This window comes from Ornithodoros turicata, chromosome 10 (genome assembly GCF_037126465.1).
Source record: "Ornithodoros turicata isolate Travis chromosome 10, ASM3712646v1, whole genome shotgun sequence".
Classification (NCBI taxonomy): domain Eukaryota; kingdom Metazoa; phylum Arthropoda; class Arachnida; order Ixodida; family Argasidae; genus Ornithodoros; species Ornithodoros turicata.
In genome coordinates, this window is record NC_088210.1 from 35,854,087 (window position 1) to 35,873,149 (window position 19,063).

Here is a 19,063-nt window from a genome sequence, read left to right on the forward strand (position 1 = left end):
TCAAAGAGAGAAGGAGCGTACTATTTTCCGACGTGGCTGTAGATAGCTTCCGCTGAGCACCAATCAGAGAGGGCGATGAGAAATTTGCCCATTCGATAGAGGAGCAACGTTTTCTAAGCCTAATGGACAACGGATTTCACAAGGATGCTTCAGGCCTCACGAACATCTATCTTCTCTAGCTCCAGCTTGGTTTCCTCCCACGCCTTCTCCAATCGGGTGCGATGTTCGTCTCTTTCGAACTCGTAGTTATACTGGGCTTCTGGGAGAGAACTAGTCTCCGCTTAGACTTTCCTCCCTGCACGTCGGCGACTGGCGAGTGATTTTGAAAGATTTATTTCAAAGGCTTTTGTTTTTCCGAGTTTAATTTTACGCCGTGCATATACGTATACGTTACTTAACTAACATAACATAACTTTTTAAAAGTCTGTGTTATGTGCATGTTAAAAGTAGGATTTTAAAGAGATTTATTCTTCAGCGATTTAGTTTTAAACAGTTTACGGTAAGGTGGGGCAAGATGAGACACGGGGCAAAACGCGACATATTTTGCTCGACGACGCCTGTCTCAGAGACGCGTTGCTGCATGCGCTTGAAACTTTACTCATAGGTGGCTCTGCATGTCCGCTTTATTGTATTTTCGGCGAGATTTTCCGTAGTCCTTTTTCTTGTCATCTCTGCAGCAGCCTTTCGCAGGCTTATTCTATCAATGTAAGTCGACATCCTATTTCTTTATTCATTCATCTAGATACACGTATATGCAAAATATGGGCACCCTTGGTTATCCGGTGTTGAACAGAAAAATTAATGCATCCGATGATATGCACGGGGCAAGATGTAATGCAATTTAAAGCGAATGTCATTTAGAAACGGGTAAGTCAACCATTAGGTGGCTTCATGCTTGATCCTCGGAGATTTCTTTTTGCATATTGCCTAGGATTTTCCAGCAAAGCAAAAGCTCACGCAAAAGCGAAGCGACCAGCAACGCATCAGACTGGCGGTGCCTTGTGGAACAAAATAGCACCGGGTTCTGTGTGGGTTTATTGAATCATGTTGGCGGTGGACTCAAGGGGGTTGCGTAGGGGCCCACGGGCTTTACTTTGTCTGCTTCGATTGCGGCAACTAATTTGTATAGTTCATTACCACGGCGTGTCTCATCTTGCCCCACGCGCGATGTCTCGTCTTGCCTCGATGGTTGGGGCAAGATGAGACAATCTGCATTTTTCTCTTTTTGTTCTTGTTCTGTGGTTATTTTAGACCGGCTACGTCCGTTCTGCAGGCCGTTTGCAGGCCAGAATCTCGAGACCCCTAAAAATGTGTCTATGGTTAGTTTTTTGAAAAACACGAAAAAAAAAATCACATTCGGTTGTAAATTTCTGTCTCATCTTGCTCCACCTTACCCTATAGGAGCGTCATCCCGTCTGAAGGCTTGGCCTCGCCTTCCCTCTTCCTTCCACATTCTTCGAAAGCTTCTCCCAAAAGGCGATTACAGTTGCACAGTATCTAGTACACACGTACGAAGCTAATAATTGAAGTGATTTTGGGTGCAAGTATAGCAAGTATAGTTTACAAAAAAATAATAATAGTAATAAAGGAAGGAAGAAAACGGACAGCAGGATTCATAATTTGCTTCATTGGTGTCTCTCTTCGTAGACGCGTTTATTTTCTGAGGCGATCATTTGACAACAATCGTTCCATATTTACGCTCTCGCTGTAAGTAAAGGAAAAACGTTGGTATGGAATGAAAGAGCGCTATATCTGCGGCTTTGACCAATTAGACATAGTATATTGTCTCTCAATTTGCCTTCCTAGTGACGTGTCGTTTTTTGTTGATACCAATCCCGTGTTTCAGTGACGACACCCTGTGACATCACCACAACCTATAGATCTGCTACTCCACTTCCCATGAGATAGACCAAGGGCGTGGTCCCAACCCCCTGGTGATCGGAAGACGTGAATGATGAACGTTGCAGATCTTCACTCTCTATTGACTATGTGCATGCGCGCCTGAGTGACTTTCAAAGCAAGTGGCTTATGACGGCTGTAGATAGGTAACCGTAGGGTGACTTTGCCAGGTGCCATCCAGGTGTGCCTTTGTTGTTGTCCACGGTCGGATGCGTCCCCCTAGGGGCATCCGTGTGAGGGATATACCGCTATAACCCGGATATGGGCTTCCAAGAGAGTCGGTCAGAAGACCAGGGAAGGTTGTTCACCTCGCTTTGGTACCCATAGCGATCGTTATCGTTATGTTTAAAGCCTGGGCGCTCCAATGCCGCTGTAGTGGGGAATCACGGACCCATTTAAGACGCGTTATGGAATAACGGCATGTTGAAAATCGGACCCATAATCCTTGAGACGCTTGGGATCAATCACCGCCCATTACATACATCTGCGAGTAACTGCGCGGTACAAGTTGCTCAGATCCATCTCTTCCACATGAAGTAGGATATGATTGTACTATTTCGTGCACATTGAGGATCCTAAATAGGCTTAAAGTATTCTTGCATACTGTACCGAAGATACGTGAACCATTCTCATAATAGGTTCGTGGGATACATTATACGAGGTGTTCAAGTCAAACCGGGACTTTTCGTCTTTCGCAAAAGTAAAATGAACTTACAGGCGAGAAATTAGTTTTATTTTTCAACGTAATCTCCCGCTGGGCACTAATGCACTTGTCCCAGCGTTTCAACGCGAACCGGGTAATAATGATAATAAAAAATATATTAAAAAATAGAAAAACCAGCATAATCTCCGTTGTTCAAACAGGTGACCTCGAAAGGTCGTTTCATAACCTTTAGAAATAGGCAGTTTTCCGGAAAGCCAATCAATATAGTCATTGTAGTGTGTAGACACAGTTTGCGGTACCTTGATCAGAGGTGGGCACCTTCATGAGGGCAGATGAGGGTGAGGGACCCTGACCTCATGTAGATGAGGAAAATTTAAAAAGGTTGAGGTCAGGTACGTGACGGGAACTCCCGTAAAAAGGGTAAGGCGAGGTGAGGTGGCGATTGACTTGAGGTGAAATGTTTTGTGTCGAAAATAGGTACGTACATCTATTAGTTAATGAAGGCGCGTCAAGTGCCTTGGGATTCTGCTGTGCAATGGTTGGCCTTCAACGTGTACATTTTTTTAGGTATTCCGCGCTCAGAGGAGAAGCTACCCTCTTGTCTTATCATGTTAGAAGCCAAACTGTAGTACTGTACTTTGGTTTTCTGCTCATTTTTGCCACGTCTCGCGAGTTCTCAAAAAGTACAATCGCCGAAAACAAGAAAGTGCGGTGGCTTCATTCGCATAACTTTCCCCAAGCTTTTATTTCCGCATGTATTTGCTTTCTCCATGTAATACCTCAAGGAGCACCACAATAAATGAATGAATAAATAAATAAATATTGATACAGGTGAGGTGAGATGAGGAAAATTATTATTAGAAAGAAACCTGAGGTCAGATAAAGGGAACCTCTGCTAGTAAAAATTGAGGTAAGTAGAGGAATATTAGCACTATTAGAAGAGAGATTAGTCTTAGAGCCCTGCACGAGCCGACTTTTCCGGGCCCGGCCCGACCCGGGCCCGGACCTTCATATTTTTATGCGGCCCGGCTCGGCCCGGCCCGGTGACCCAGTGACTAGAGCCCGGCCTAGTATTTCCAGCCGCGACGTACGCGTTTCTGGCGATTATCAAACAAATTTATAAGTAAATTTATAAGGAGAGAAGACAAACATACAAGTGATGGCGGTTTAACACCGTAACCGCACGAGACCAAATTAAATCCAGAACGCACGCGGGCATGGGCGTTATCGTGACACTGTCAAGATTTGGCGGAGGTCGAGCATGCTGTCGACAAACTGCTTCTCCCAGTCCCTACCCCTCTCACCAAGCTTTGCCAAAGTGATTGTGAAATATGTGAGGAGTGAGGAGCAATGTAAAGTGTCTTGGAGAATGTTCTAGAGGGTCGAATCATATGCATAATGCAGTATCCTTTGCTTGTCTTTGCAAAATATGCACATGAATGACACAAGCGCATGATGATATGAACTAATGCATCTCCATCGTGTGGAATTAGCTGCGTGGCCCGGTCGGGCCTGCCTCTCGGGAACATATTTGTCGGCCCGGCCCGCGGTGCTGGCGTATTTTGTCGGCCCGGGCTCGGCCCGGCCCGGAGCACACAGCCAATAACAAACCCGGCCCGGCCCGCGGGCCGGGTCGGGGGCACGGGCCCGTGCAGGGCTCCAATTAGTCTCTCCTCTGTTTCTGCAAAGTAAAATAATAATTAATGATGCCTATTGAAAATATAGTGTGACGGCGGGATCAATGTTTGCCTGAAAGGCTTATGAGGATTCGGGTTTCAATGCAGAGTGATCAAGCTGGCCCAACTTGGAAGTACCCTAACTTCTTGGGCTGCCTAAGTAGCTGCATTTGAATGATCCCTGTGGTACTCCCTTGTGTGCGCTCTAAGGCCTACAGTCTAGGCCGCATTTGTCTGATGCCTCGTGTCGCCATCAAAGTGCCTGTTTTTAGCAGAGCTTGCGGGTATGTTATTTTTGTATTTAACTTTAAGAATTGTCATAAACATTACTAATTTTGGTTTATTCGCGACAAAGAATTCAAAGGACATTCTACAAGTGCAATTTTCTGAGGCTGTTACTTTGAGAAAAATCCATCAGCCACGCCGCTATAGTATTAAGACATGGTTCTGTTGATAACCTTTCTTTTTTTCTTAATAAACATATCCCCCCCCCCCCCCGATCACTTTACCAACCCAAACGTGTCGGAGTTTTCCGGAGCGCGTCACAAGTACCCCAGGTGGTCGAAATTACCCTGCGGCACGTGCCACACAAATAGACTGACTGGAAATTAACCAAGCACAGACAAACACAAACGAACATGAAAGATCGGCAGACACATAAAAGAGTCAGTGTGCCGTAATCGAATAATCAAGAAGTGTGGGTTCGTATTCTGTTTTTCGACGGTGTCATTAAATGCGCTTTAGATCTTGAAAATTGCTTGTTATTACTAGCACGTGGAAACGAGCTACACTCAGTTACGTGGAGCTAACCGTAACTTAGTCGAGATAGCAAAGAAGGTGCGCTTGAACGACGTGAGTTTTACCTCGGCCTGCAATGGTCGCCACGAAGGTTTGTGCCAGTCAATTAATAATAAACTATAGTTGCGGTGCAGCCCACATTAATGTAACTCGGCGGAAATGAAACTCATGCTAATTGCCAGAATCATAGCGTGGCAGTACTAATTGCAACAAGTTCTTTTCCTTTTTTTTTGTCACGCGTGTAAATAAAAAGCAATCTGAGCTTCTACCGGCAAATCTATTGAGTTTTTGGGAGACGAGGCATAAACCAATGCCTTTGTCAATGTATAGTATTTTGACAGCGTCTGGGGTTTGTTTGTTCGATAGTCGATGAAACATCCTTTGTTTGTTACCTTCTTAGCCCGTTTGCTGATAGTCCATCGTTAAGCGTGTCAGTTTGCAAACACAGCGATCTCGTCGACGTACTTTAGGTAAGTAGGTAGTTAGCCAGTTAGTTCGCTAAGTGTAATAAATTATACTGAAGAAAGACAATCTTTTCGTCTTCGTTAAATCATTTCCGACGTGCACATTCCCCTATGTAACACTCCCACGACTGACATGTCTTGCAGAAGAAAGAAATTATTGGCAGACAAAAAGGCATCACATCTCAGAAGGCCGACACAAAAGCTGGCCTCGCTGGCCCATCGGTTCAGGCAGTGATGTGCGAAGTGAGGCAAGGACGTCATGGACCAAGGCCGACTCGCCCGATCGGTCGTCCGATTTCCCAGATGGCCTTCCTCGATCAATGGAAATATGTGTGCAACTGGACACCCCGTGTGGACAGGGACTAAGAATTGGAGAGATTACTTTTATTTCCTAATGCATTACGATCACAGTTTTGTTCACTAATGCGTTACGTTACACTTTTTCATGCTCAGTAATGCAGCTATAATTTTATCACATTACTTTGGCATTACATTTTCTTCCAAGTCCCTAGCACAGTCTGATGATGTAAAGTACATCTTTCTGTGTCAACTGTACTCAAGATCAAGACATACCAATGTAGTGGACAGAGACGTAGATCAACGTAATAGAAGCTTTTATCACAAGCACCAGCAGTTGATGTGGTTCATGTCCGTGTCCATAATCCAGTGTTCGTGAGCAGTTTGGTGAGCGACGAGCCCGTTGCACGACAAGCCTAAGCAAGCGACGCAAGGGCTCATGGGAGCTATGGGCGTCCTATAGCATTACGAGACGACCAGAGGCAAGGGTAGAAGAAGAACAACAACATTCCCGGTGTGCGCAGCAGAAGCGTCTGCCGGGATAAACTATACCCGAAGCAGACGACAGAGCAGTGTCAACACCACCTAGATAGAGAAAGCCTGCTTACTCATCGTCGTAACAAGGATGAGGTGGCCAATCGCGCCTTCAGTGGTCGTAGCCATGGAGACGCGAGCCGTTTGCGAGTAATGAACGTCCGCGCGGGATAAAGCGCCAAACGGTTCCATGTTTGGAAAATCACTTTTAATCTAGAGGTTCAAATTTGCCAAGTTAGCTGCAGTCATTTGCGAGTTCTTGAACTGGCAGAATCGTTGTAGCAGACCAATTCTGTGTCCACGTAGCGAAGGAGGGAGAGGAACTGTATCTCCCATGCTGCTTTAGTATCTTTTTAAAATCGTCCATTGTAGCCGGTCGTCAGAGCTGGTAGAAGACCCTGTGTCGTCCGCAGTATAGTGATATTCACCTGACGTCGTGGATGCTGATGAGGCGTCCGACACGTCACAATTCTCAGGAGACATAGAAGGAGCAACACAGGCATCCTCGTTGTCGATGACGGCTGTCTCCTGCAGTGTCTTCCCGTGGACAGGTATGCTGATGTCTTGCCAATACTAGTCCGGCCTCATGTATGACTCCGGCGATTCGTGTTCGATGTTAACGGTCGGCCATTGAGGTACTGCATACAGTGGTGATAGCTGACAACGGACATGGTGCATGCAGAGTGAATGCTCTCGCACACGTCTCTGTTTGCGGATGGATCCTCAATGCTCGGCGGTAGCCTTCCTCATTCCGGGTATGGTTGTCGGGGTGTAGTTCCGTATTGGGATCACTCGTTTTTAAAAATTAGAGAAAGCGTTTGGGAGGTAAACATTGCATAGAAGTGAAAGAAGGTCATATACTGAATCTAAAAATGTAAGAATTAGAAAATTCTGTAGTCTAGAACTTTATTTATATGCATTTCAACAACCCCATCTGATGCACCTAGCGCAGGAGAAACACGGGAATGCTAAGCCTGACGAATTCGAAACTTACCATCTTAGGCGGTGCGGGCATGAGACTCCGTGCCATCTGTGCCGCCGGTTAAATATAGAAGGTTCTCAGTAAAGACGGCATAAAATTTACTTTTTATACGTTTCACGCAATCTACGAGGGTCATTCCTGTTCACTTTCGTTCGTAATTAGTTCTTCTTTCACGTAAAAGCGTTTGATTTTCGTGTTTATTGTTTTTTCTTTAAAAAAGCCAGTGGTCCCGCTATCGAACTACATCTTGATTTTATTTGATTTGTAAAAGAAAAAAATGGAGATGTTAGTCCCGAGCCACTCGGGGCTGGCTACTCCAGGACGCGTTATTCCGAAAAGAAAAGGAAACTACATCTTTCTTCTAAATCTTCCGGTCGTTGGTATGACACAAAAGCCGCACTCCAATATGTAACAGTATCCGTGGATCACTGGCGTGTTTGTGGCGGACATCCTTCAAGAAATCAAAGGCCTTGGCAAGAGAGGTCAACGTGTGTTAAGGTCTACAGTGGAATCTCGCTAACTGTGATTCATTCGAATGAAGAAGAGTTGCATGTACCAGTTCCACGAAAGGAAGATCCTCTCAGATGTGGTAAAGCAGTGGTGCCAGGAATTTCTCTCACTCACGCGTGTGTGGCTTCGTCGCGCAGTCTGCCGGCATCAGCCTGGTCGACTTTTCCAATTTGTCTCTTCTGTGTTCTAATAAACATAGCCCCCCCATCCAGCTTGGTACAGCAATTGATAAACAACTCCTTGTGCTCTTGACTAGATTGAATTTTATTGCAAGAAACGTCTATGTAAACGTTTCAATGTTACCGTTCGGGATTATTTATGGTGGTATGGGACCAGTATCATTTATAATTTTCGTCGCGGAGCTTGCAATCATGATTTTGCTCCTTGCTGATTTCGACCGAGATAGCCGTATTCCGATTTCTTGACCCCTGTCTAGCAGGCCGCAACTTGCTGGTCAACGTAACGCCACCCAACATATGTATTTGTGTTTTGTGTTTTTGTTTATTTGCATACAAGTGATATTTACTTTGGAGGTGTTGGTATTTATTTCAACATTTTCTCGAAAGAAAGAGAAACGCTGGAAGCAGTCACACGATTCAGTTGAGTTGTTCAGCAAAATGGGTGTCTTTTTAGTGCTCATTTGTATAAAATCAATAAATATCTGATGACAATGTCATGGGGTGTTTCTGTAGAATTCCTGTGGGTACATCCCTCTCACTGGAACGTTAGAAATGACTGGCGTTTGTAATGGAAATATAGATTGAGATATTTTGGAGAATATCCCATCCTCGAACCATTATTATGATATTGTATTGGTATTGATTGTTCGGACGCTAGCAAAGTGGGGGACACCGTATCCAGCACCGTGTGTCGGAGATTGCCGTTGAAAAACCTCGTTGGTCGAAATTCTTCACAGACCCACTTCGCCACACAAATATAGTAATTTATTTATTTAAAATTATCTACAAAGTTTAACTTTGGAATGAAGTTCTCCAGTTGGGTACTTGAGGAAGGAGCCCCCAGCAAAAGAAAGACCCTGCACCTGAGTGACACCACAACTTCGCAATTAGCCATGTATACAGTAGCTGGCGATTATCTCTTCGAACCCCTTTGCTGACACAGTTTTTTCTTGGCGAAGAAAGTTTCGAGTTGGTGCGTTTTTCTCCAAGGCGAAAAAGTTGCACCTCGTCCCCTACACAATGGCGCCAATGCGGGTCACGGCTTCGGACATAGAACTGATATACGCCCTCACTTTGGTCCGCTAATATGGCACGGTGTGTTTTGTTGCGATTAGTGCGTTTCCTCAAGTGTGGAGCCGTCGTTCGTGCTGATGGTCGGAGGTCGATTGCCACTGTGCTATGCAGCAAATGCAACATTAACACAACATGAGAACTGACTGCCGTCTAAATGCTTGTTTTCTCATGAGTTTTTCTGTACTTATTGAGACTCGATAGTCAGGCTGTCTGAGTTTTTTCCGGCAGGTGGTTGTTGGGACTCTTGAAGTTGGCCGCATACAAACGCTTTCTATGTACCGCTCACTTGAGGTGACCCCCGTTCATAGTCTGTCATTCAAAATCTTCCGTGTGCCATCATGCATGATGGGATCAAGCCTGCGTCCTGACTCATCATGTCCACGGAGGAACATTCCATTCTATCCTGTGTGTTTGGTCTCACTGCGGTACCCCTCCAGGCTGTTTCTCGACTTCATCCTAGTTCCTCACTGTTCGTGCATGGCCAGGACAGTATGCTGTTGCAATACTCAACTTTGAAATTCTCGTTTTGGTTACTCAAGGCTCCACAGCCGTGAGTAACCAAAACGAGAGTTTCAAAGTTGAGTATCAAAGTTCAAAGTACTGACAGAAGAAGGATCAAAACTGATTTGAATAACGGCAATTGGAGAAAAAACCGGTGGAACTTTAACCCATATTTCTACTACATTAAAACTTGGGCTGGTTCGTACTGCACGCTAAACTATGTGATTTTATCAAAAGAAAGCCGCGGAATTCAGGTGGCTCACAGACGATAGTACGTTTCAAATAATACGTTTCTAGATCATGTGGCAAAAACTTTCCTCTATCGAATGGCATATTGCAGATATTTTTTTCTGGACTCGCTCTTTCTAGAAATCGCAGTCCAACCGCCAAAACCGAAAAACTTGAGCCTTCTGACGCCGCTAGCACAAAAGGTAGCGCACACAGAAACTCTTTTTTATTACCTAGGTTATACGTCACACAATGGGGGACCGTTACATGTTAATCGTGAGGGAAAGGCGTTCTGAAATTGCAAACCATTAGAGGGTGAGGGAGGTTTTGGGTATACAGGGGGGATTTATTGGCAGAAAAAAAGAAAGGGGAAAGGTCAGCCATGCAGCACGCCGGCTTGCTATTCCCTAAACAAAAAAGAAAGAACAAAAAGACAAATAAATAAATAAAAAGCAGAAAACAAATGAAAAAGAAACTCGGCTCACAGGGATCCCCGAGGCCCGCACGCAGAAAGCGGAGCACCGCTTTTGTGACCTCCACTGGCTAGCTCGCTGCACGGAGCCAAGGAGTGTTGCGAGAGAAACGCCTGTCCGTCCGTCCGTGCACCCAAGCTCGGAGAGGTGTTGCCAGAGCACGGCCCGATTATTGCGATGACGCTGACAGTGGCGGAGCTGATGGGAGATATCGTCTTCTAGGGCGCAGCAGAGGAGCGTAGCGCCCTGTCATTGGTCTCCTCAACCGATTTGCCAAAACCGTTGCGGGAGATTGTTTGAGGAAACCAGTCACAGGCCTCTCCGCATTGCCGTACCTTTGTGAGACATGAAGGGAAACGTATAGAGCGCGGTTTCGTTCGCGCATACATCACGAATTACGTAACGGACGAATCTCGTTCCTTTCGTATTTCTGTCAATGTAACGCCGCCTTCTCTACATTTTTATAATGCGCCGGAAGGTGACCTGATGGTGTTACAGGTCACCTTCCGATGCATTGTGGACCCTGTGGATGCAAGCCAAAGTTAAAAAATACTACGGTCAAAGCGTCTGTCTCAGGCCTTTGAAGTGGACCCTTTAAGGCTCATTAACACATGCGTTTCAAAAAGCGGCGCCGCCGAGTTACCTTACAATTTGCTTGGTCGCAGTAAACTGCATTCAATAAGTAATGACTTGAAGGATTATTTTCATCTATTTAAAAGCCGTGCCAAGATAAGCATTGTTCGCTGGAATCGTCGGGAAGGACCACCAACCTGTTGGGCGTGCCCTTCATGAATCTCGACCAGGAAGCGATCGACTCAGAACTGGACTACAGTACCGTTAGTCACTTGATGCTTGCGAAGACAATTAACGCTATCCTCTCCTTGCTATCGAACCTCATTAACGATTACATTTCTCGCAAACAATAATGAAATTAACGCCGGCTGCTCCGTATCCTGGTATGCGGAAAATGGCAACCAACGATGTCGATAAAAAAGAGTACGCAGGATCAGATTTGTGTACGCACGTATGCGTGATCTAGTTTAGGTGTGCCTTTCGTTGCCTCGTATAGGATACGGTTGATAAATGACTTAGCAGAAAGTGACGTTCCAGGAAAGAAATGATTCTTGATACATCATTTTTTAGTTAATGTCAACAAGTATGGGGTTAGGGACAAATATCCTCACCGTGTGACAAGAGAAGCATTTTAATTTGATTACATGCCTGAGAACCTTGGCTTATGCCATTTATTGGATGGCGAAATATCATGGCATTAACACCTTCAGGGTCGATTATAAAACGATTCAAGTTCATGGAAAATTGCACTGCCGGGATTCGCTAGTTGGGTCATTACAATGTGAATGTTGGTTAATGATCCGAGGATAATTGGGTTAAAAGTGGATTTTTCACTGTACCTGCTAGACACCCCTTCCGAGGTTCTTGTAGGGCGGGGGAGTACTAACGGAATTTGCTTCGAGCACAATGGTGCGTTGACGCAACTTGTGACCCATTTTAAAGGAGCTGCCATTGTTTGACTAATGGTGGAGGCTTCTTGTCCATGCCACGCGAGCCGCACGCGCTCGCCTCAAAGAAACCATTGTCTACGCAGGATCGTCCAGGAAACGAACAGAATCTTTCAGGACTTGCAGGGTTGCGACATTTTAGCGTCCATATAAAATCGTTCAGTCAATATGCCCGTTCTGTCTCTACTGGATTTCTTTCTCATCTGCATATGTCCTTCATTTTGTACAGAAACTACGGGAGAGTCTAATCTTTTATTGATTTATGTCAGTCGCTACACTGAATGAATGGCATTTTTTTCGTCTTACGCATGCGCAAATGTTATTTAAGTGGATTATGGAGTCAGAAAACATCATCGAGTGAAGGTTCTTATGTTGACCAGGTTGTGAACCTGTCGTGCAAGACTTGATTCTCCGGATATCCACTCCCGACATTGGTGAAATCGGTTTTTCCCCGAATTACCTCCCAGCTAACTCCAGCGGGACAATAAAAAACGCAGAAACGGGCAGCAGAGCCTCGTATGCGGGTTCCAAATAATTCGTACTAGCTCTCTGCGAAAACTACAAAACGCACACACATTCTTCTGGTTCCGTGTATGTGTTAACCGATCTTTTTTCTTTTTTTCAACACTGCTAAGCAGCGTCGAAATGCCAAGCCAAAAGCTAAGCACCCGGCACCCAAACGCTGAGCAGCAATCGGTTTCAACCTAATTGCGAAGCATTAAATAGCCCACGATTTTTATCTCCTCGTGTTTCCGAGAGCCACTTGAACCTGAAAAATTCGGAAACGATTTCCAATGAACATCTCGAGCTTGATACTTGGGATTAGGTAGAAAAAACTAAGACCAATATAACGGAAAGAGATAGCTAACAAAAAATTGACAAGGGAAACACATACCATCGTGCCTCTGCCATTATTCTGCATCTCCCATGAGAATGTAGAGTATATAGTTAAGGAGCGTACTAGAGAGCTAGTCGGGCGGAATGTGTGTATCCCGGTTGAGCAAAATCCATAACCATGACCTCTTTCTAGATTATATCATATATGAAAGAGATATTGAACAGTGTTGTATCTTCTTACACATAATCCAGTCGGTGCGAAAATTGAACAAACTCCCAGAGCAATGTTCGATTAATTTCCAAGAGGACCGGAAGACAATGGCGTCCGGGCGTGTCGGGGCGTATCCACGCACGGCGGCCGATTGACAGCGCGCCCTGATTCCTGCCATTGTGTGGAGGGCCATCGCCCATTTCAATCGCTTCCTTTAAGAGAAACCTTGACCGCTATTGATCATCTTTCTTGTCAACGCATCCTGAAGCGATAAAAAACCCTTCCTACTGCATGTCATGATGTCCGCGTCCAACATCGTATTCCCTACATTTTTCGGTAGCGGAGATTTTAAGTTGGTTGCGGAAAAAGTATTTCCGCTACAATTCGAGTATCGGCGGACCCTGCTACCGCTACGTTCCATAAAATAAGAAACCTATAACACAGCGGGGCGAATATGAACAACGAGACTGTAATTCTATAGTCCAATATTTCAGACTGTTTATTTTCATTCTATTGTTCGCAGCAGATAAACAGTATAGTTTGTGTCGCGCAGAACAGGGACACAGAGAGAAGACAATAATATGGTCATTTTCCGTTTACAGTTACAGTACAGCTTACAGACGAGGCTTAGCCTTTTATTTTTCCGTACAGTGTCAAATAGAGACGGATAAAGCATTTCTGTGCAGGTTAACTGACTTTTACTCATATCGGTCGTCCACGTGCGATTCTTTCACTATAGATACGTGTAACGCCTGGACGGCGACATTCCTGATCCATACTGATTTGAAAGAATGGCCTTCCGTTTTTGTAGAACTGTGTTAATGCTACGTCCCCTCCGTTATGCAACGTAGAGATGATGAACCACCATAAAAAGGATGTCTTCAAGTGAATATTTTGGAAAGATGGAAACGATACTGCGATATCTATGAACATTTTGGTGAATATACGCTATATTTGATAGAGGTACACACAACGAAAATAATCGGAAAACAGTAAGCAAAGGAAAAAGTTTCTGAAAAACAGCAGTCTCGAAAAAGTATTACGTTGCACAAGGCGACGTGTGTAGGTCTGAGACGACATCAAATGTTGTCTGAGGGGATTTATATAGCACACCTTCGTTAGATACATTGCATCGGCCACGATTTGTCTGGTCAACGACGGTCCAGTATATGCGTTACTTCTATTTGGTAAGGCTAGAGGAATCGAGTTACTTGTTGGAATTTGTAGCGACGCTCGCTACTTCTTTGTGGAGTAGCGGGTAGCGGTAATATGCTGCCCACTACGTCTTTACGTTTGTACCCGCTACATTTCGGTAGCGGATCTGACAACACTGCCCGACAAGCAATGAACCATTTCGAAAGAAGGCTTTTATATGGAGTTGTTTGTTTCTAAAATATCTTCAGCAAAGAACGGTCAGCAAAGACTCTCTCAAATATCCTCCAGTCTTGTAACGGTCTTGTTTTGGGCAGTCTTTTGATTCCCATTGGAACAGTTGTTTTAACACTCCCCAAGTGACGGTTTGAAATGAATGCTGTAGGGCAGGGCGTTGGTCCGTCCGGTAGCCCCATTCCGGTCAGCGACGTGCAAGGACGAGCTTCTCAGTTTCCGGACGGCCGTGACGATTATGAGTGCTCTACTTTACGCAGCCATCCCCGGTCATTGTATGCGATCGTCGTCGAAACGCCATCGGTCAATGAATTTCTTTCGAGGGCTGCCATCGGTCAACTATAGAGATTTGTGGATGAGTAATGCAATGCCATTACTCATTCAACGGGTAATGCGTAATGACGTTACTTCGGTTGAAAACTCAGGCGTTTTCTAGAACTAGTAGACATGAATTGTGCCAAGCAGAGAAAATCCCCATGCCTGTTTTTTTTCCCAAAGAAGGAGTCCAAGACGGAGTTTCTTTTGGGAACTTTCTTCTACGGTGCTCATTTAGATTATGCTGCTCTTATCTCTCGACGAAATCATTCATAAGTAGCGATTTTGACGAAATTATAATTCCTATCACGGGTAATGTACCAAATAAGGAACCAAGTAAGTAAGCACCAAAGTACCAAACCTAAGTAAGTGCCAAACCAAGTAAGAAACTAATCACGTCTATTTGTAGTGCACACTTCAAACACCACATAGGACGGTGCTAGTTGATCACCGTTGTCTCGCAACGTAAAGCCCCGAATTACAGCAACAACTGTGCTAGAGACTTCTGGTAAAATGTAATGCCAACTTGATGAAATTAATGGCATTAGTAACGCATTACTAAGTAATGTATTACTTTATACAGTTGTAATAAGTAATGATAATGCAGTACAAAATAAAAATAATTGCGGTCAGCCAATCCGAGCACTATCAAAAAGTCGTTGCTGGAATTGTAAAAATAATCATGCCATGTTTCTGAGGTTCGTGGGTTACTTTACGGGGTTTACCCCTGGAGCAAAGAGAGATGCGTCTGCGGTCTAGTCCGCCATCTTTTATTCTCCTTGTTGTCAGCCGAGCTGGGGGTATCTACATTCCTCATCTTCTCTAAAAGTTTACTACATTCATTGCGGTTACGTGGTAGGGTACATAACTCTGTACGTGACGACTTCTTGTGTACTATGAACGTTGCCGTTTGTGCGGCAGAACCAAGGCTTGTTCGATACGACGCTTCATTGTTCTCTTCAGCAAAGTCCTGTTCGTCCTCATCTGTGCAAGGTTTCTACAGGTTGTCGTTCCATCTTTTCCGACGATAGCTTGGCTTCCTTTTTTCTCAATCACAGTGCATACTTTCTGGAAGCAAACTTGGTTGAAGGCTCGTTCTTTTCCTCTTGAACTCAGACAGCAACAGCATGTACGAGGGGTGTTCAAGTCAAACCGGGACTTTCTGTCTCCTGAGTGTACAAATGGCTCGCGCTACTTCTTTTTCGTCATTTTCACACGCGACAGGCCTCCGCGTTCACCACATGGTGGTCCAAAGTTTGTGCAAAACAAGACACGTGCTAGACAAAATGGCCGACAACAAGGTGAGCGCGCACATCGAACAGCGAATTGTCATGAAGTTTCTCGTGAATGAAGGCGTAAAGTCATCTGAAATTCACAGAAGACTTCAGGCTCAGTATGGCCACGATACACTTAGCCGCAGCAAAGCGTTTGAGTGGTGCAAACGGTTCCGAGACGGCCGTACATCAGTTGAGGACGTTCCCGGCCGGGACGGCTCAGAGCCCAGTATCAGAGTTCCTGAGAACATCCAACTTGTGGAGCGCTCGATCCTCAAGAACCGACAGATAACATGTCTCGAACTGGCTCGGAAGACAGACCTTTCTGTGGAAACGTTGAACACTATCATTCATGAACACCTCCAGTTTCGGAAAGCCGGGCCTCATCACCAAAGGAGTCCTCTTCCTACAGGACAATGTACGCCCGCATACCGCACACCTCACGACAGGCACCTTACAGGAACTTGGCTGGGAGTTGCTGCCACATCCCCCTTACAGTCCAGACCTCGCCCCCAGCCATTTCCATCTCTTCGGTCCACTGAATGCGTTCCTTGGAGGCTGCCACTTCGGCTGCGACGACGAGGTCGAGAATGCGGTCCGATCATGGCTGCTACGCTCCGGTAAGGATTTCTACGCTGCTGGCATCCAAGCCCTCGTGAAACGCTGGGACAAGTGCATGAGTGCCAGCTGGAGATTACGTTGAAAAATAAAACTAATTTCTCGCCTCTAAGTTCATTTTACTTTTGCGAAAAATGAAAAAGTCCCGGTTTGACTTGAACGACCATCGTAATCACAAACCACATTCCGCACAGGATTACGACATTGACTTGCAGACGATGCAATTCTTGGGGTGAAGCCTTCTTTTCTTTCCGCAGTGGACTGGGAACGCGAATGAAGACACGATACTGGCTAAACGTGACCACCCGTGACCTTCGTGAGTGTTCTCCATCCGCGCTGTTTCGGTTTCGATATATCTACCAACGTCATCATTACGTCACGGAGATGTTTCTTCGGTAGAGGTCTATTAATTTTAAACACTTTTAGAAACTGAAAGGTGGCGACCCTCAACGTCTGCAAAGAACAAAGTTGGAGTCGGCACCGAATTGGCTGACAGGCATCACGTGATATTGAAGTACAACGTAACGCATTTAAGACAAGTTACTAATTACCATTAGTCTCTTTTTTAGTCTTTACTTTACACTTTAATTGGGGATGAGGGAAAGACGCGTCTCTGAAGATGCGCAGTGAACAAAATAAAGAAGAAAAAAAAGGTGTTCCTTCACGAATTTTTTTGCGGACGATCTACCGAACGAATTTTTGTTCTGAAAACGGCTACGATATCAGATCACCGAAAGGAACAGATGTTCTCATTGGAACAACTTCGTAGCTTTTATAATTAAAAAGTTAATTAACGATTTTTAGGTAATTAGTCATTTGACGGTCGAACAACACATGGCCAAGAACGTCCGCCGGCCCAGAGATGATAGAAGTGAAAACAGCATGTCTATAGCCCTTATAGTTTTTTATGAAAAATCTGTATCGCCTAAAAAAAGACACCCTGTATATTTTGAACTGAGACCCGCAGGACTATTCTTCTACCTGTATAGGCCTGTACAAGTATTTTTTTCTTTAAAAATATTGGTGATGGTTGCGCGCCTTGGTTGGATGACACACCATGAAATGACATTATATAGAATGCATCGGGGTGTATTGTGTACCCAAAGTCAAAGGGCAAATTGTGAAATGAAAAGTATTTCATACACTTACTACAGCCATTCCATAGAATGCCAATGTTGAGGCAGGGGAAGTATAAATATTTCTTTTCCGGTGCGCTTGCAAGTCCTTAATCGATATCTGCTCAAGTTCTCAATTCTGAAAGTGTGGTCGTTTTTATGTGTATTTGCATGGCTCCTGCTCAATTTTGGAACAAAAATTCAAAGGACCTTTCAAGAACCTTTTGGACTGAGCCGTACGTCATTTTGGTCACCGTTTGACTACAGGACTTGAATATTACTCAAAAATATTTATACGCTGCTGTTATCACAAAGCGCAATACGTGGGAACTGCGCAGTCGTTGACAAACAAGGTTGAGGACGTCTCGATGTCACTGGACAGACGGGAGGCACCTTTCATCTCTCTATAGCTCTAACTCCAGATAAGTGGAATTTGGACTGTAGCTCCGTGAAAATAAAAACAAAAAGCAAAATCTATGGCTTTCATGGACAGTGAAAAATTTTCCGACGTTGCAAAGAGCATGTTCGAGTTCCAGGGCATTCAAGGACCTGTGCCGGGCACCATGATCTGCTACAGGAGAACGACCTCCTTGTTAAACCTAACGGGGACGGAAGACGCCATTTTGTGAACGGTTGAGAATGTCTTAGGTTATGCCCGTGGGTTAGATAGGGTTGTGGCGGCCCGTGGACGACAACGAAGACGCTGCCAGCTACGCAGGGGTTGTAAGGTGGACGGTGCCTAGTTGTACTGGCATCATCCGTGAGGCCACGAACATCTGCCATTCCATCAGCGCCAGTCGGGACTCATGTAGAGGAACACCATCTCCTATACAGTCCCCTGCAGTTAGATCAGGTTAGGTTTCTCTATGAAATTGAAACGACGAATGCCAAATAAATTCTGAAATCCAAACAGCTGAAATGTCTCGAAAATTTAGACAAGCTCCGTCCATGATTTTTTAGGGATATTCAGATTTTGATGGCATGCAAGCGTTCCACCTCTCTATCCATTACGCAACTTCTTAACGGTGGTGGCGCTGGTGGCTCTGGGTTTGCCGTGGTCGGCCTCACAAAGGTGGGCAACGTGCGTCCTGGGTCTAAGGGAACTGTGTCTGAAAGCGTTTGAGGAAAACCATTGAAAAATTCCAGACAGCACACAGGTAGTTACTCTCCTCCCACCCAACTGCATTTCAGCGCACTAACGAACGGCGCTTCAAATCAATGATCGGCTGACGTTGTTCTCATTTTCTGCGTTTCACGGTTGCCAACTGGTTGATCCGAACACCCCGTTATTGAAGGCGGGAGCGCAATAAAATGACAGCCATCCATTACTTGTGTAAGAGCTGATGGATGCGTACCAAGAGCAATCTCTCGAAAACTCCGCGATTCGTGAGGCGCTACAATCGGAGCGGTTTTTCTCCCTATGCTAGTAGCATTGTTCCTGGAAAGATTTTTCACTTAATAGGTCTCAGTAGTGTTTGGTGGACAAACACGTTCGCGTGCGGAGTTAC

The 19,063-nt window shown here is 45.0% G+C and overlaps 1 protein-coding gene across 2 annotated transcripts in view; it reads left to right on the forward strand.

Annotated features, from left to right (window-relative positions):
* Positions 1–19,063, forward strand: part of LOC135370075 (histone-lysine N-methyltransferase PRDM16-like) — a 191,300-nt gene that overhangs the window by 99,550 nt on the left and 72,687 nt on the right. The gene's annotated exons all lie outside the window — the stretch shown is intronic.